The following is a 13,949-nucleotide window of genomic DNA, read 5'->3' as shown; positions in this document are numbered from 1 at the left end:
TATTATGCAATTAGTTAAAATATTGAAATGAACCTAAAAACTGATACGCTAACAGATCAGTCCTGTTTTAATTTGTTGACAATGAGTAATCTATTTGAGACAAAGTGAAAGCAGCTATAGAAGAAAACTTAATATAAAAATTATGCCTACGGAGCATTTAAATGTAGGGGCTGAATAAATTATCTATACATTAAAAGGTTCATATATTTCAAAGAAATGATGAAAAGTTTGAAAAAAATCTGAGAAAATTTAACAAAAAGCAATAGAATTCTAAATGTGATCAAAACTACAGAACTCTATTAAATGTATAACCTTGTTGCACACAAATTACTCTTTTCAGAGCCTGTTCTTTTATTGGATTGCTCTGCCATTTTATGGAATATATTTTAATGTTGTACAAAGAAAATGAATTTCACGGATTTGATTTAACAGTTCAGTTTCTCCATGTTACTATCTTGTGCTACGACGAAAGTCGCTCTTTTATTCAGTTATCTACTCCATTATAGGTTTGACAAGGTTTGAGTACAGCTTAGGGTACAAACCATGTATTATTCAAAGAGAGTGTATCATTTTATCGGGAATGTTCAGCGCAGGCTCCCTAAAACAGCATCTGATCGATAAAAGTTAGATTCAGCAAATCACTTGACCTATACCACTCTGACAAATGACTAGATTAGGAAGCATTCCAGGGCTTTGTGCAATATTGCAGACTAGACCAGAGAGCTGATTTGTGGAAACCATCTTCTACTTTTTAAATTATCTTCATTGATTTTGATTTTTTTGAAATTTGGTTTATTTTGAAGAAACTTAATTGTGGGGTATATACTATTTCTGGAAAGGAGACTTTTAAATAGTAAAAACAAAATGATGATATAAATACATTGACAGGAGCAGACATTATGTCTATATTTTAGAAACCCAAAGCTTCATGATTATAATGGCTATTATTATTATTATTTTAGAGGAGGGCATGACAATATAAGGGCATGAATTCAAAAGAGAGTGCATGGTTTGCCTTGCCCCTGTAATCTTGCGGCAAGTTTGCACTAGCAAAATATAGTCTAGATGAAGTGGATTTTGGTACTGATAATCTGTTTTTCTGTAGACCTCTTCTTATCTTGGGATTCTGTTGGAAAGAAGACCAAAATCAAGAATTAATAGAAAAAACTAGGGCAAAGGTAGCAGTATATTTGTCCCTGTGTCCATTTGCAACTCTGCCTTACTCTCCGGAATTCACCTTTTTAAATTATAGTGCCTTTCCACCTCAACCATGTCCATAATCATGTCTATATTCAGCTGTGTCATCCTTCAGGAAAAATTAAATGTACCAAACATATAGACAAATAAAAGTACTGTATCAAATGCTGAATTTAGTGAACCAGAAGAGATTCTACAGACCATCAAATCCAAAACCCTCATTTCACCCATGAGGAAACCAAGGCTGAGAAATTATTAGTGAACTCACCCAAGGTCACTGAGCTAGCTAATAACAAAATCAAGATCAAATCCAAGCTCCCGGAATTTCCAAACCCTCCACCATGCTATATTCCATTTTGGAAAGTCATCAGGAAGACATATCTACATGACAATAAGACTAGAGGATTACTTTAAAGACATTATTTGGTTTACAGTACAGATCCAGTTAAAGTTTAGAAAAAAGATAAATTGGAAAAGAAAAAATGTATTTACAAAGTTTTACAGTTTGGGGGGCGTTTTTCAGTTAATCCTCACCATTCATTCACAAAGACAGGTGAATGACAAGACTAAATTTTCTTTCCTATATTGAAAACGATTTATAACCTGTCTGACAGAGAGAGTATCAATAAAATCTAAGAATTGCACTATATACTTAAGCAATCAATTTAATTAGTTAATGCAAGAAATATTTTTCAAAAGAAATGCTTTTGTTAGTACAAAAACTTTGGATAACCGGTACCTTCTATATAAACCTGAGATACTTTTGACCATATCAACATTATCACTGCACAGACCAGGCATTTGACAGAAAAAAGGAACAAATGATTTTCCTAATTACAGAGAAAATACAAAGCAAAGCTGAAACCAAATCACCATAAACTGGTGAAGGGAAAATATGAAGAAAATGGTTACTCTAGTCAATTAAACCTGGTTATAAGTAGATACTTAATATAAAGCAGTGATTTAAGAAAATCATACCTGCAGAATCATGAGTAGGGCCCACTTAAAATATATTAGGAGAATGGAAGTATTGAGTACAGCTCTTGGTGATAATGAAAGTAAAGAAGTTTTTAATTATGAGCAGATATTTTAAACAGTATATGTATATCTGACACGCAAGAAATTTTCAAAAACCAGGAAAAATTGAAGGCTTTGTTATATTCACACAAGGCATCTTTAAGAGCAATCATCTAATTATTTGAAGTTCAAATTAATTATACTTGGCTTCTGGGACAAGTGAGTGGTTAAAGTTTTGGATGTTATCAGGTTAACAAGTAGGATATTAGTGTATCCATTTGGGGTCATACTTATGTCTCTGGTTACACTAAGCAACATTGTTATTGGTAAACAGAGGTCAAGTCAAGTTTTTATCTGACAACAGTGCATATCAAAGAATTTTAGTTTTATTATTTTTACTCATGCAACTGTAATGAAAGCTGGAGAAGGTATGGAAGTTATTTCCAGCATGAAAGAGGCATTTTATGAAGATTTTTGAAGAAGAAAAAAATAAGAATGTATTTCTAATCCATGTATTTCAATAGCTGCTGCTACAATATTCTGAATTGTCTTGCAATTAATTCTGTTTCATATTATTGTGAGACTAGTCATTTGGAGAAAATATGTAGAACTCCTTGTCTGGCCTTTCTGAATCTATTTTTCACAGTTGCAAAGTACTGGTCAAACAAATTAAATTACTGCAGCAGTATGTAACTAATTTTATGTAAATTAAGGTGTTAATGTTCTGAATCACATTCCTGAAAATGGTCTGTTTTCTCTTGCAGCTTTTCTTCATTAATGATGCTATGAATAGTCAAATCGAAAAATTAATTCCTACAAGACTAAGTGGATAAATTGTCACCCTTTGACCCTTCATAGAATTAGATCTAAATATAGTTTTATGGTCAGCTCAGTCTACACTTGTCAGTAGCCCAACCAAATAAGTCAACATTATAAACTTAATGCAGCTAGGGGTGAGATAATGTGAAATAAATTCCCTCTTGTTTACATAGAGGAAGATCTTTTAGAGCTAATGGTCAAATTGCGTGATGCAGTATAAGTGCCAAGCTTGGACTTCTGTGGACAGTTTTCCTGCTCCCAATAAAAGCTACCATCATACTCCAATATCTATTTTTGTTTGAACTTCACAATCTCCACCTCAAAAATGACCCATATGAAATCATGGAATGTCAATTGACTAAAATATTTATGATTGGAAATGCCTGAGACATTGAAATTGGAAGAGTAAATTTATCATCTATTGGTATACTTTCCAAAGCATATAAAGAAAATCAAGGGGTTTTCTAATTACTTGGCAAATTCACATAACCCATTGATTGAATTAAAACTGTTTAGTAAAGGTAAACAAATTATGTATCTGTTGAGATTTTTATCTAGGATAATAAATGTTTCTTTACTTCCTGAAGTGCTGCACAAAGTTCCAGAAATGTAACCAGATCATAAGTATTGTTTCTGTGGTAAATGGCAGTTTGAATTTCACAAGAAGTGGCTTTTTCAGGTCACCAAAGTCGGGACAAAAGTACTACCTTCCCAAGCGCGAAAAGATATTTTTTAATTAAAAAAAATATATATATTTGTCTGTTTGCAAAATGTTTCCTAACAACCTCTTTGTCATTCTTTTTAGCTCTTCCAACATTTAAATGATCTATAGTTAACTGAAGCCTACGTAAGCATACATTCAGATAGAATGAAAAATATTCTCTCATTTTCCATTCTCATTTTGATCCTTAAGTCCATTCCTAAAATTACAAAGTCAGTAATTGGAATAGCAAACAGCATACTGCCAAGTTTAAAGAAGCCTCTCAAAAACAAAATGCTGGGACTTCTTTACCCAATAAGTGCGATGCGTTCCAAACTATGACCCCACTTGGATATCAACGGCTAAAATACTTCCTACCATTAGCAAACAGATAGCCATGTTATGTAACCTGACAGATCAAAAGGTAGCAGAAGAATGCGAATCCATTGGGGGATAAATAAAGTGATGTCTACAACCCAGGCTGATCTGGCAATTTTACATTTAATACAATTGAAAGAGTCAGACCCTGCCTGCCACCTGAGTTCGGGATTGCCCCAACTTGAGGAAATGGGTAAAGGAACCACCAGCCCAATTTTGTTGGGAATCCATGGAGTAATGCTTCTGAGAAAAGAAAGCATGAGAGCTGCCAGAATTAAAATGGGAACTACGTAAAATCAACATTGTACTATTATTTTTCAGCTAAGTAATTCATGCCTATTTAAACCTATGAGCATCACTATGTTATTCCAAACACTCAGTAATTTAAAAAGAATTAATATCGCCAAATGAAATGAATCACAACGAATTCCCCAACTTCCTATTGCTTTATTACCAAATTCCTGGAATTTTTTCAAAGCCAGATGCACGGGGGCTGGAAGGACATCGGAGGAACTGCGCATGGAGCTACGTGGAGAGGCAGGCAGCTCCTGGCTCACAAACCAGACCTGAGTTCTAACTATAAATCTCCAAGTACTTTTCATGCATTAAGTATAATGCCCTGAGACAGGCTGGTTGAGTACTTTTTTTTTCCTTTAAATATATTTAGTTCTTATAAAATCAGTAAAGCCTTTTCAGCACTCAGTATTAATAATACCTTTTACTTCCATCACACCTTTTTGTTCCTACTGTGTTCAAAACACATTCTTTCATCCTCTGGCCCCCGGGAAGTAGATATGATTATATATCTTTACATACCCCCCATCACCTAGAATAGTGCCTCAATTGGAAATATCTTTTTCTAGCGAAAAAGACATTGGACACAAAATCAAGAGACCATATCAAATCCTGGCACCAAGCCATACTGACATAACTTTGGGCAAATCATTTAACCTCCATGAGCCTGTATACCCATCTTACTGCTCTGAGAAATTAAATTAAGAAAATGAATATGAAGGTACTTTTCTGTTATTAAGGAAAGAATAAAATTAATTCATTTGTATATTCAAAAAGTATTGTAGCACAAATGAGCCAGCCATGTGCTACGTGCTGGGGATACATCAGAAACAAGAGTTGGTCCCTCCTTCCAAGGAACTCATGATCCAGCTGAGCAAATAGATATTGTGCAAGTAACAATATGCGTGATGATGATTATGAAAGGAAAGGTCAGAGTACATAAGCCCTGTCTATATGGTCAGAGAACAAGCTCAACAAAGGTGAAAATCAGCTTATGGTAGCTATGCAAATACATGAGAATAAATAAATGATCGTGCTGGGTCAAGATAAAGACATGTTTACTTTTTCTAAAGCCAAGCAGAAATGTACTGAAAAACTAAGACGAGAACCCAGAAATTTAAATTATTTGCCTGGCATTTTGTCCAGTAGTTTATAGCTCCTGAACGTTTGATAAACTGGTATGTAGAAATCAAGGGGTGATGTGTGTTCCTACCGTAGTTCGTTTGTGACACCTACTTTCAGAGCAGATGGTTGATCACATTATATTGGAGTGTGGTTGTAATATTCAGGATGGGTGCCCTGGGACTGCCTTTGTGGTAAATAAGACTCTTTTCTAACAAGGTCTACTGAGTACATTTCAAGTAAGCATTCGTTTTGTTTTGTTTTGCTTTTTAAAAATTTATTTATTTTATTGGCTGTATTGGGTCTTTTTTGCTGTATGCGGTGAGTGGGGGCTACTCTTCGTTGTGATGTGCAGGCTCCTCATTGCCGTGGCTTCTGTTGTTGCGGAGCACGGGCTCTAGGCGCATGGGCTTCAGTAGTTGCAGCACATGGGCTCAATAGTTGTGGCTCACGGGCTCTAAAGCACAGGCTCAATGGTTGTGGTACACAGGCTTGGTTGCTCCGCGGCATGTGGGATCTTCCTGGAGCAGGGATCAAACCCGTGTCCCCTGCATTGGCAGGCGGATTCTTAACCACTGTGCCAGCTAGGAAGCCCCAAGCATTCGTTTTTAAGTGGAGACCTAATTCATCCTGAAAATGTCATTGTAATACACTTTGTTGTAGCGAAGTCAAAATATATTGATTGAACAAAAAATCATAGCTGCATAATACAAGAGTCGAGATGGAAGAGAAAAGAGAAAGTCAGTGATCACTGAGCTCCTCCTATGTTCCAGGCACTGTGTGGGTGTGCTTTCACATATATTCCTTGGCTTAATGCTATTTAAAATGTGAGTTCCTCAGCCAGGTGATCAAGGTTAACATCAACATTGATAAGTTATGGAGATAGTATATACCTTTGATACGATGTGATGAGAATGGCACTTTACCTCTGTTGCCTTCTTTCTAAAAAACCATAATCATGAGAGAAACATTAGACAAATTTCAGTAGAGGGGAATTCTATAAAATATCTAACCAGTACACCTCAAAACTCTCAAGGTCATCAGAAACAAGGAAAGTCAGATAAACTGTCACAAAAGGACCTTGGAGACACGATGACTAAATGTAGTGTGGTGTCCTGGATGAGATCCCGGAGTGAGAAAAGGGACTTAGATTAAAACTAAAGAAATCTGAATAAAGTACAGACTCTAGTTAATAATAATGTATTAGTGTTGGTTCATTAATGGTAACAAATGTACCATACTAATGAAAGATGTTCATAATAGGGGAAATTGGGTTCAGGATATATGGGAACTCTCTGTACTATCTTTGTAATTTCTCTGTAAATCTGAAACTGTTCTAAAAAAGTGAAGTTTATTCTTAAAAAAAGTTTGTAGATTTTATTAAAATCATTTTACAAATGATGAAAATTTAAGTAATTTCTCTAACAAAACATAGCCACTAAACCATTAATTTAAACACACATCTGCCTAAATCCAAATCCCACATTCTGACCAAGGGACCATGCTGCCTCTCCAAGGAATCTGGTTCTGGATCAAGGAAGTGTCATTTACAACACCTTATATCATGTTTTATTATTTTCAGTTCTCTAGCACTAAGAAGTATATAAGAACATTGGAGAAAGAATCCCTATAGCTGGTTAGCCAAATGCCATGTATCCCTCTTCAAGAACTGAGTGGCCATTTCCTTGAAATAAAGTCTGTGGTAATAAATCCTGTGTTTTGAGCTGATATTTAAACCACACCCACACATCCCTACATAGAATGCACATGTACACACTCACACAAAAGAATAGCTAGCTAAATGCATAATTTTAAATTACTGTTAATTCCTAGGAAGTATTTTTCCCCAATTAACAGCAAACCAGAGGGAGTCAAGTCACTCACGCATCAGGTCTTCCTTGCTTTGTAATGTCTGTATAGTTAAATAATATGTAAAATCCTTATTTTTCCATTGTTTAGATAAAATGTGTTAAAAGTAATCAAAAGTCACCATATACATACACCATTCATTCATTCTTTCATTTCCAAAAGAACCTAAATATCATGCAACGCTCTCAAATAAATTTAAACATCACCATGGGTGATTCGGGTGGGGTTACAAACCCAGGACTATGCTATAGATGATCTAACAGGTTGGAAGAGGCATTTCAGCAAAGGAGACAGCATAAGGAAAAGCCCAGAAACATGACTGGAGGATCTGTACCAGAATCGGCAATCAGTTGGTAGAGTATTTAAACGCTCAGATGTTTAGAACTCTTAGAAAACAAAGGTCATTCCAAAAAGTTTTATGACCTAAACACCTCTGTTTCTTTAAGGCAGATAATATATCATTTTTTTAAACTAATATGTATTTATTTGTTTATCAAATAATTCTAAATTTCAGAACATGTTTACCTTCTTCATGAAAGTGCTCACTAATGTGGAAAAACCAGTTGTTACATAATATATCAGTACTATCTGTGACATTGAGTTTGGTAAAAATATAATTAAGAGTTCATGCCTGTGCTTGAATAAGTCTAGGGAACTGGTAATTTTATCAACATTTTATTTTTTAATTGTGATGATGAATAACGAATTGTCAACTTTGGAAACTTTATAGTAGCTAAGGACCATCAATATTGCCAGATGCAAAGTTAAACCAACTTTTACAGATGAAAGATGCCTTTAGAATGGCTGTGATGAAATGTATTCCACCAGATGAATTTCTGTGATAAGATTGCAAAATGAACCTCTCTCTCTCCTTTTTTTTAAACAGGCAAGGGAAGGGGCAGTGAGTCTGAGATTTACACCTGATTTGTGTTATAGTAATCTTTGAAATTAAGAAGTGTATCCTTGCATTTCATTAAATTCTGGCTAATGAGATAACTGTCTTCCCAAGGAGGGAATGATAAAGTACTCAGCCCATAAAGCATAAATTAATACTGCAAGGTTAAACACTGGAACTAACTCATGTTTCAACAAAAGCTCCTACCAGCAGTTAAATTAACTGACATAAATACCATAAAATCTGTCTTTATTTTAGTTTCAGATGATGCTTCTTTTTACACCCCTGCTTTCAGTTTATATAACTCATTTTTGCACATTATTGCATGCACCATTTGCCATTTAAAGAATCAGCTACAACCGGGAAAAGATTTAAGGAATCAAATACTCAGAGAGGAAAAAGAAATTGGTGGGTCTGGGGGATATCATATTGAGGATTGTTTGTGCCGTTGAAAAATACTACAATAGATAACAGTAGTTCAAAGAAACAGTTAATTATGAGACGACCAGCCCAAAGAAATCTACTTTTTAAGCTTTTGATAGACATTTTGAAAAAAATGCTAAGGAAAACCTGTGGTGATAATAGGTTTGATATATATTCTGGCAAAAATTATATCACATTAATGAGGTGGCTTAAAGGGCTCATGCATTTTGTAGGAGGCATTTCAATGTATTAGTATAATTAGCAGTGATGAGAAAACTGTTTGGAAGTGAATTACCTCTCACGAGTTCATTTGAGCTATATGAAATTACACCATGCAAGAAGGAAAATTATGGAGCCATCCAGAGAGAGTTCATGCCTGATTTGATCATAGCCACTAATTGGACGATCATTTTCGTAAAGCTTTTCAAATGGTTGACAGTTTCTGCCTCTCATTTTTTTTTTTAATGGACGAGCTCTTTATTTCTTGTACTAAGCAACCAAACATAGGTTTGTTAGAGATTTGGGTGTTTCTACAGGGACCTTACAGGTGTAATTGTCACAATCTGAGCAACCTTTGTCCCTTAATGAGCTGCTTTTGGGGAACCCCTAATGAGAGTTGCTGTTCGTGTTAACAATCTTAGAGAGTACCTGATGAGTGAAGCTCTCCAGGCCTGATGTATGTCAGCAGCCGCCATATGACAGCAATTTAATGAAGTTAAAATCTGACCCAGTTGGGGTGGATAGGGGAGCACTTGTGCTGCCTTTGATTCCTCTCTGTGCGTGTGCGTGTGTGTGTGTGTGTGTTTAATATAAGTGGGTGCTGTAGTGAAGGACAACAGAAACGTGAGGGGTAGAGGGTAGAACGAGGAAGCTTTATTAATTGATGTGCTTTATGAACTCTATTTATAAGGCAGTCGATAACAAATATCAGAGGAGAAATGAAATCATGGAATTAGCTTTCTTTGTATAAATTGCTTTATGTGAACTGTATAATACAGCAAGTTCTTACAATTTGGGGGAAAACTAAATATAATACTTGTTTTCTACTTAATTTTTCATTCATATTCTCTATGCCTCCTACCTGAATTATTATTTCCATTTAGCCATACAAGATTTCCAAATGGGATTCAATCGTGTGGCATTAATTTGTTTTTTTAATTGTGCTTTTCTCAAATAATCTGCAAATCGAAAAAGAAATTCATTATGAAAACATGCCACTCAATTTCTTGCTTAAAAGAAAGATGACATTAGGTTAGTGATTTTTCAATCTCTATGGCAAGTTCTAATATTATTAGGAAGAGCTAGCTGAGATATAAAATACCACTGATTTTTTGTGTGTGCGCAGATGTGTGTGTGCACATACATGCATGTGTATGAACACGAAGTTCTAAAGTGTTATTCTTTCTTACAGCCAAATATTGCAAGCATTACCTTCTCTGTTTTGAAGTTAAACCGTATGTGCAGTTAATAGGTGTCACAGGACACTTGCTCATAAACACTGCTTTTGGCAATATTTGCTGTATACATTACAACAACAAATTGGAAGGTGCAATATTAATAATCTGAAAGTTTTAATGAGTTCTCTGACTCTCCCCTGGCGTTTCTGTGCCTCTGATTTGCTAAAGTATACAGAGAAGTTTCTAAATTTAGTCACTCTGAAAGTTGAAATGAAACATCTTTTCACTAGGAACAGAATATTTTATAAATGCATTTGCTACACTCAGGGAACATAATTTTAAGGCATCTGAAACTGAAATTTCAGGAATCAGAACTCAGAGATGTTATCGTTCTTAGATAAGTTAGTTAAATTATTTCAGAAAGCAAACATGCTCCTTAGTAACAAGTGAACCCCATTTTAACCTTTCTTCAGTGCTAGAAGGGGTCATAATGTTGGGTGAACAAATTGGGGGATTTAAATACAAGACATATTTACAGTCTACACCCCGTTCCTCCACTGATGTATGTTTGCTCAAGTCACCAAAATATAAAATAATCAAGAAGTTTCTAAATGAAAAATCCAAAGAACATTTTTTTTATTCATCATTTTAATGATTCTTCCTAAACCATTTTTTTTGTTGGCTTTGTGGAAAGTCTCCTTTCCTTAGCTTCTTATTGTACCAACTTCCCGTGGATATCTAATCTACACTTTGTTTATTTTCATTTTGACATTTTTTTCTTGAAATGGAATTTGGTTACCTCTAGGTTTTCTGTGTTAGTTACTCTTTTTCTTACATTTCTTGTCTACTTTCATGTATTCATGTTAATTTTCTGAGTCCTTGTTCTCACATTTGATTGTTAGTTCAGCTGGGTATGGAATTCTAGGTATAAAATCATTTTTTCCTCAGAACTTTGAATGCAATACTGAATTATCTTCTGCAATTCAGTGTTGTTGATAAGTCTGCTGCTAATTTCTTATTCCTTTATAACTTACTGCTTTTTCCTCTAAGAATGTAAGAATACTATGTTTTCTTAGTTCTTGTGGATTGAAGATTACCTTCCTGTTACCACTATACATTAAAAGAAAGAAAACCTGGCTGGGTAAAATCCTTGGGATATAACATTTCCCAACCAAATTTGTAGCTTTACTTTGCAGAGTAGAAATCTGACACTAGTCAGTTAGATTTGTATTTTTTGGTATGAAATTTATTTACTCTGCCTGTACACTTGCAGGGTTTTTGTTCTTTTATCTTAGCATTCAAATATTTTTTGAGAAACATAATTAGATGTGGATATTACTACATTAATTGTTTCTGAGACATATGAGTTGCTTATGTATGCTTATATATTTCATGTAAGTAATGTACTTAAATATATTTAACCACAAGAAATTTTTCTTCAATAATATCTTTAGTTATTGTTGCTATCCTGATTGTTAGGCTTTCTCTTCAAGAACACCTGAACACTGAATTCCCCTTTGCTCATCTCCCATGTGCATTATTTTCTACCTTAATATTTTCATATCTTTGTTCTTTTCTTTTACATTTAGAGAGAGAATCTCAGGGGTTTTTTTTTCCTTCACATTACTGAATTGATCTTCCATAGCAATAATTCTAATTTGTTCTTTATTAACTCCCAACTGAACCTGAATTTTCTATTACATTTTTAGTCTACTTAAGTCTTTTCATTTTTCTCATTTTGTTTTATCTTGTCTTAATATATCAGACTCTCCCTATAACTTTATGTTTCTGTTTCGTAGGGGCCAAGTATTCTTTTATCATATTAAGAATGTCAAAAATTTTTTTAAAAGGGGATTTCCTGTGAACTGGTATTTTCAGTCCTCAGTGATTTCATTTCTTCACTGTTCTTTTCACAGTCCCTAAGATGGATTTTTTTCATCGAATCAATTGGAAACTACCTCAACTACCCACTACCAAATATAAAAATATATCTGTATCTGCACCCATTCTTTTCACATCACTATTATTAATTTTATAGTGTCACTGCTCTTATACAAAGTGAAACCCTCACCTGTGATCCATATCCAATCTCCTCTCATTTTCTCAGAAACTTGAGTAACTGATGATGCTTTCTCTCTCTACTATAGTCCAAAAGATTCCCCTGCCTACAGCCAACATCTCTCACATATTGATGCTTCTCTTCTTTCACCTTCACAGGTATTTTATAAGCACCATCTATGTTTGCAGTGTGCATTTAATCAACCATCACATGGTCATAAGTCTACCTCAGGTTGGCTTCTTTCCCCACCCCTCCACCAAAATTGCTCTCATTCAGAAGAGTAACAACCTCCTTGCTTCTAATTTCAATGGGTATTTTTTACTCCACATCTCATTTGGCTTCTCAGCAGAATTTCAAATGTGGTTGACTGCTCTCTCCTTCTTAAAACACTTTTTCCTGTGCTTGAGAATTTTCTGCCTCTATTCTTCATCTTTTTATCTATTGGGGCCTTTATCTGTTTGGGTTCCATTTACATTATTGATTTCTATAAGCTTTATATATTAAAAGTATTAACATTTTGCCTATGACAGGAGGCATTTAGGAAAGAGATAGAGATCACAAGTCAATATAATATGGGTACTTATATAACAAACTCAGATGGAAGATACTGAAGAAAAAATTTCAAGAAGATAACATTTTCCCATTTCAAAAGTATGTATTTCTCTGAACTTCATAGTTCTGCAAGATAAATTAAATGAATTATATACACAGACATAAATTTTTAATATTCCCTCTTGGGAACCTAAACCATTGTTTGACAACTTATCATTTTGTCATACTAAGTGTACTAGGAAAGCTCTTACTTAGCCAGGTACCTTATTTAGCAAAAAAACAGGTGGAGAAAATATTTGCCAAATGTAATCAGCTTATGAGAAATGTTAATAAGTTTCCATATTGTTGTAATGAATGTTATGATTCAGTTGAATGGACAGGAGTCAATACTGGAGTAAAATCAAGGTTTTTAGGAAGAATGAATAAGGGAGATTAATGTTAGGTAGACCATCAAGTGATCTCTGCTGTAAGGGCTCTACATGAAAACTGCTTATCCATTAGCACTGGTCTCTCATAAGGCTGTGAAGTGGATAAAGTTTGCATTCAGGCTTTTAAACTCCCTCCCTACTCTAAAAAACCAACATCTTTTATGTGGCATCCAATACTCTGGTTGCTATCTACTCTAGATAAGTTTTTGTTTTCATTTAATAGAGATGGAAGCGTTAATACTTTCCTCCTGGGTTCTCTGGGATGAGCGTAAACAACCTTAGAGACCATAGGATTATGGAATAATTTTATTGATGTTTTTCTTTCCAGGTCCTCTTAGCTAATGCAAATACTTCCAAACTCACACATAAGTCAATAGCAAAATTATAACTGATACGTGATGGTGAGTCAGAAATCATCCACACTCTGGCTGTAGAATTTATTTTAATTAACTTTTAGAAAAGACAAATGCATCATTTTTCAACATCATCTCCTTGCTTTTCAATACACTTTGTCCATCTGTCAACAAGCTTTCATATTCCCTCATTAAAAAGTGAGGCTGAGCTGCAAGCCACAAATGCACCACTGTCTTCACTTCTTCATCAGAAGTGAATCTTCATCCTTGTAGGGCTGCTTTCAGGGGACCAAAGAGGTGAAAGTCTGATGGAGCAAGATCAGGACTATAGGGAGGATGCTTTTTTTCTTTCCTTCAATTTCCTTTTTTTTTTAAAGCTCTTTATTGGAATATAATTGCTTTACACTCTTGTGCCAGTTTCTGAGGTACACCAAAGTGAATCAGCT

Source organism: Hippopotamus amphibius, chromosome 2 (genome assembly GCF_030028045.1).
Source record: "Hippopotamus amphibius kiboko isolate mHipAmp2 chromosome 2, mHipAmp2.hap2, whole genome shotgun sequence".
Lineage (NCBI taxonomy): Eukaryota > Metazoa > Chordata > Mammalia > Artiodactyla > Hippopotamidae > Hippopotamus > Hippopotamus amphibius.
The sequence above is the reverse complement of the archived record's forward strand: the minus strand, read 5'-3'. Positions refer to the sequence as shown.